This window comes from Tupaia chinensis, unplaced genomic scaffold (genome assembly GCF_000334495.1).
Source record: "Tupaia chinensis unplaced genomic scaffold, TupChi_1.0 Scaffold144602_1, whole genome shotgun sequence".
In the NCBI taxonomy this organism is placed as follows: Eukaryota; Metazoa; Chordata; class Mammalia; order Scandentia; family Tupaiidae; genus Tupaia; species Tupaia belangeri.
This window is the reverse complement of record NW_006204462.1, coordinates 348944-354954: the sequence shown is the minus strand read 5'-3', so window position 1 is coordinate 354954 and position 6011 is coordinate 348944. Positions and strand designations below refer to the sequence as shown.

Sequence of the window (6011 nt, the reverse complement as noted above, 5' to 3'; positions counted from 1 at the left end):
CGGTTCAGGGCTGGCTGCCTGTACGTCCTTGGTTATTCCTTCAGCCCCAATCCAGCGTCCCCTCCGCTCTTAGGACAGTGCCCGTGAGCCCCGTGTGCCCGTCTTGGTGCGTCTGCCGCTTTTCTCTCTGCGATAACCCCAGGGACTGGGATTGCTGACACAGAGGCATGGAGGTTTTGCCCTCCACCTGCAGAAGGGGCTCAGGGGTGCTCGCAGCTGGGACAGCCAGCCTGCCAGCTTCCTCCCAGCCCCGCCAGCCCTGGGCGACGTCCGTGTCTGTGGTCTTGGCCGAACTGGTCGGAGACTGCAGTGCCTCGTGGTGTTCGGCTCCTCTCCATTCAGGCGGGGTCGGACTGTGGGTGTGGTTGTTGCCTGTGGGGACCTGTCTGAACTCAGAGCACAGTGTTAGAACCCGGGTAATAACCAACTGCTCTCCTGGTTTGACTTACTCTCATTCACGCCCCTGACGTGCCAGATCACCTTTGGAGATGCCCTGCCTGGCCTTCCAAGCTGCCCACTGCTCTCCTCATGACAACGCGCTGGCCGGAGACCTGCTGGGTGGGAGGGGACAGTGTGCTCACAGCCGAGGCCGCCGGAGCCGCCCGGGCCTGCGGTCAGCGCGGAAGAACGCATCCCTCTGCCCTCTGCCTCGGCGGTGCTGTCTGCCCGGTCCTGGGGCCTCTGAGGCCCTCGTCTCTGGGCGGTAATAGGGGCCTCGCTCTGTCCGTCTTCATGACGCAGCCACTCACGCGGCCTGTCCCCCCTTTCACTGACGGGTCCCGTCAAGGTTCACAAGTTCCGGCCTACATGGGAGCAAACACGTTTGAGCAAAGATTAAAAAATTCAGGTTATTGGGTCAGTAGTACCTTAATAGAAAATCAGGACTTCCTCCCTCTGCCTTGGGGGCCAGTCCCCCAGCACGTGTGTATGCTCACACACATGTGCACACGTCGCAGCGTATGCTCACGCACATGCGCGCATGTGGCAGCGTATGCTCACACAAGTGCACACACGTGGCAGTGTATGCTCACACGCACGCACGCACGTGGCAGTGTATGCTCACACACACGCACACACGTGGCAGTGTATGCTCATGCGCACGCGCACACGTGGCAGTGTATGCTCACACACGCGCGCACACGTGGCAGTGTATGCTCACACACATGCACACACGTGGCAGTGTATGCTCACAGACATGCGCACACGTGGCAGTGTATGCTCACGCACACGCACGCACGTGGCAGTGTATGCTCACACACGTGTGCACACGTAGCAGTGTATGCTCACACACGTGTGCACACGTGGCAGTGTATGCTCACACAAGTGCGTACACGTGGCAGTGTATGCTCACGCACACGCACACGTCGCAGGGTATGCTCACGCACATGCGCGCACGTGGCAGTGTATGCTCACACACACGCGCACGTGGCAGTGTATGCTCACGCACACGCGCACACATGGCAGTGTCCTCCTTACAAAGGGTAATTATCTCTCCACGTTGAACTTCCACATCCCCAAGTCAGTCCAGGGAACACGCGAAGGCCAGCAGGAAGGTGTGGCGTGGCCGGGAAGAGACTAATTCCCGATGGCTGTAGACGTCTCATTGAGACCCGGGCCTCCACGGTGCAGCCTGCAGGCCTGCGGCACCTCGCCTTCTGTTCGTGTAAGGGACACTTTATTGGACACTCCCAGCTCTTTAGCTCTGCGGCCGCTCCTCTGCTGTCGTAGCAGCTGGTCGACTGCACAGAGCCCAGGAGCTTTTCTTCTGCAAAGCTCAAGATCCGTGCTCCCTGGTGCCTTCCAGAAAGTTCGTCGGCTGGCCGCAGGGAGCCTAGTGTATGGTCCCAACCTGTGCAGTTTCTACTTCCCGTCACACGTCAAGGGGCTCGAGGGCTCAGGAAGAGCGCCGTGAGCTCGTGTGTCTGGACGAGGAGGGAGCATCCCGGTGTCCCCATCAAGGTAGGGCTGGGAGCCAGAAGGTAGGCCTGAAGCTCCGTCCACAAGAAGTGGCTTTACTAGGCGGTGGCAGCGGGAGAGCTAGGAAAACCACAGCGCAGTGGCCACGGTCCCAGGCCGTGGTTCTCTGTGTTTTGGGAAAGCAGTCTGACGGTTTCTGCAGTGCCAGGCTAGTTGAGACACTTACTAGACGAGGGCTGTCAGAGTCGTTTCCACGCTGAGCCTAGGCCAAGGGAGCCAAGCAGCAGACATGCAGGTCAAGCCAAGTGTCCAGGGAAGACAGGGCAGAGGACGCACGCTGCCAGGGGTCACAAACGCCTGGCCCGTGTGGCCGCGGGTGGCCTTCACAGTGTGGTGTCGCAGGTGGACCTGTGCGAGCTCGTGTGTGTATCATAAGAGACGGAAGACTTAATCCATTTTTATAGGAAATAGAAATAAGATAGCTCAGATGTTTGAAACTTTTCTGACGCACAATTTGAGTAATTCCTAAACAACTCTCGTGCGTGTTTGGTCTCCGGCAGGCCCAGAGTGCAGACTCACTAGCTCCCCTGATGTCGGACTGCCTGGTCTTCAGGTCTGCCGTTTGTGAAGTAGGGAGCTCTCCCTGGAGGGCCTGCACTTTGTGACGCTGTCGCACATCTGGTGTGTGAGCCAGCTCTGCTCTCTGCCCGCGCCCCACGTGGCACCAACCTGCCTTGGTGCTGTGCCCTGTGCCACGCCCACTCCTCCGGCCGCCCACCAGGCTTTCCCATGTGCTGGGAAGAGATAGTGACAGTGCCGTGCTCCCGCCAGGGCAGCGGGAGCAAGTGGAAGATTCGACTTTTCCGATAAAGATCGGGGCTGTTTCCTGGCTCGAAGCCGAGAGCAGATAGAAAGGTCGGTTTGCATTAACAATGCAGGAGTTGCGCTGCATGCTCGCAGTAATGTCGTTATTCACCCACTTGCCCTTTTTATCATTCCTTTGAACTTCCTGCATTTGCTTATCGTGATATCCCTGCGTCTGTAAACAGCCTGAGAGGAGCTGCTCTGTTTCTCTAAATAGACTCTTAGGTCATTTTATTACCCAGCATTGCGGTCTGCAGAGCCTCCCCATCTGCTGCCCTTCCGCATCTGGGCCGCTTTAACTCTTTAAGGCTACAGGAAACCAGAAACGCCCTTGTGACATTAGTTACTTTTTCCTTCTGTACTGCTTTCCAATTTAGCATTTTCCCTGGAAAAATCGCGAGCACTGGTGAGAAGTGCTTCAATGCCTGTTTGGACAGGGCCTGGCCCCGGTTCTGGCGCTCTGGCTGCTCTCTCTGCTGCACTGTGCTGCTTGCCCTGCCTGGGCTCCCGGCCACGCAGGGCCTCTTCTCTCAGTTCAGAACCTCTAGTGACGCGAAGTCGTAGAGAGTCCAGGGCACCTCTCCTGTGGCCAGCGGGCAGGTCTGCACTGCTGCGGGGCTGTGTGTGGGACAGGGAGGCAAAGCCAGCTCGCACCGACGACCGGCCAGTAGCCGTCTTCTGCCAGAGCCGGTTCCTACACGGCTGGGTTTTCTTGCCTGCATGTGTCGGGGTAAGAACACATTGGCAGACCTGTGCCAGTCCGTCTGGCTACCTGTGGTGTGGTAGGATAGCTCCTTCCGCAGCGAAGGAGAGTGAGCTATAAGATTTGACTCGCATTCTGTGCGGCAAGTCGCAGCTGGTCACCTGACCACGAGCTCCTCTCACGGGGCGGGGAGCACGCGGTCATGTGTCCACGGATCAAGGAAATTGAGAAACATGTAATTGCTCGCGCTGCCCACTTGTAAACACACTGCGTGCAGAGGCGGTTTCAACCATGGGGCTGTTTCCTTCCAAGCTGCTTTCTGTTCTAGCTAAAATAAGCTGGGCGGTTCAGTGGTTGAAAGCAAAACACAACACACACACACGCACACACACACACGCACGCACGCGCACGCACGCACGCACACACGCACACACACGTGCACACGCACGCACACACACACACGCACGCACATGCACACACGCGCACACACACGCACATGCGCACACACACGTGCACACGCACACACGCGCACACGCGTGCACGCGCACACACGCGCACACGCACGCGCACACATGCACACACACGCAAACACACACCACACACGCACACGCACACACGCACGCACACACGCACGCACACACACACACACACACGCAAAAAAAATACCCCCGAATCTTGGCATTTCGCAACAACCAAAGTTCTTTATTTCTCTTTCTTTTTCTAATGAGAGAGTGAGCACGGGGGATGGGGGATGGGGGAGGTGGGTTTTCTTTGTTGTTGCTGCTTTGTTTTTTGCTGGAGAGACAGAGAGAAGCAGAGACACAGAAAGCAGAAGTCACCCCCTCACCATCCCCTGGGCGGACGGCCATGTTGGAGGCCCTTCTCCTCTGCTCTCTCAGGATCTTGGGCACGCACGCGAGACGCCAGGGCTGGGCCTTAGCCAGTCAGCTCTGCAGGGGCCCAGCCACAGTTCATTGTACATCTCTGGCCCTGAGGTAGACATTTGACAATGTCCTGCAACGCTGGGCGCTTCCTGCCCCCGCCTCCCAGTCAGCTGGGCCCACAGGCACCCACCGCCATGCCTGGCCTAGTTAGGTTAGGCCAGAATCGGACCTGGCCTCCCGTGGAGCCTCACAGCGGGGCCCACAGTGCGTGCCCAGGGAGTGTCGGCAGGGCTCTGGCAAACCACACCCTCAGGGGATCCTGCAGTGTTGGCTTCTCGCGACAGCGACAGGATGCAGCAAAGGCAAGGTCGGCCCCATGAGGTCCTCAGCACCACTTTATTTAAGTGAATTCTCTCTTCCTCTTAACAATATCCCTTTTGGAACAGCAGCTGGAAGTGGGGCTCATGGAAGCTGCGCCGCCAGCTGTAAGCAGGGCCCCGTCTGCGTGCCGCGTCTGGCCCTGTGAGCGGGTTCCAATCCCAGGATTCACTGGGCAGACCTCATGGCAGCAGAGCAGCGGGACAGTGCCGTTCTGGTGCGATCGCTAGTCACACGCCAGACTTCCCTGCTTGAGAGAAACCCCTGTGTGACACGAGGCTCCCCGCTGTGAAGCAAGGCTCTGGAGTCTCCTAGCAAGTTTCTGAGCCTGGGGATGGGGCTGGGACGTCACCATGCAGCGAGTCTGCAGAACCCACACTTCAACAACAGCCAGGGACTTCCTGAAACTGGCATGGACGCCAGCTTTCGTCATAACGGCTGCCTGGACCCCTCCTCGCTCAAAGATGCTGCATGTACTGACAGCCGGTTCAAGAATCAGAAATTTCCAGGGGCCAGCAGTTAGTGTAATGGCTATGTCGTTGAACTCCCATGTAGTCGGCCACGGTTCGAGTCTGAGACCCGGTGGCTTAAACTCACGCCGGGCGCGTGTGCGTGCATGCCCAAGATCCTGAGAGGAGAATGGAGGAGAAGGGATTGTGGCATGGTCATCCTCCCTGCGGGGTGATTTCTCTCTTTCTGTATCTCTGTCTCTGTCTTTCTGGTAAGCACACGTGCCCTATAGGAAAAACCTCTCAAAAAAAAAAAAAAAGAATCAGAAATTCCCAGACCCTTCCCTGCCGGGAATGGCATTTGTCTGCACTTTGCTCTGGGGACAGGACCTCTGTTGGGAGAACTGACCTGCGGACGCTATTCGCTCTGTCCTGTTAGGCTGTCATTGGTGACACCAGCCACAGCACCGAAGGTGGCCTCTGCTAGTCAGCATTCATGTGGACCCCGTGACCTGAGGGTGGCAGTGGGTGAAATAGGGACTTGCACGTCTCTGTGACACAGGCTGCATGCTGCAGTCTGAGTGGGTTCGCGACACGCAGGGACCACCACGCGGACTCCTCTCTGCTCTGTGGAGTGAGGGAACCCCAATGGGGAGCTTGGCCAAAAGTAATGGTGGCTTCTGCCTTGGAAAAGTGACACCACAGGGAGGGAAGTTTCAAGACCAGTTTCCTCAGCCCCGTCTGTGGTCACAGTTATGACCTCCTCTTCTGGGTCTTCCAGAGCTGGAGCTTTGCTCTCTGGTGGTGCTGCCTGTG

At 57.8% G+C, this 6011-nt stretch overlaps 1 protein-coding gene across 1 annotated transcript in view; it reads left to right on the top strand.

The window, feature by feature from the left end:
- NRG1 (neuregulin 1) overlaps nucleotides 1-6011 on the top strand; it is a 312205-nt gene that overhangs the window by 31279 nt on the left and 274915 nt on the right. The window lies entirely within an intron of this gene.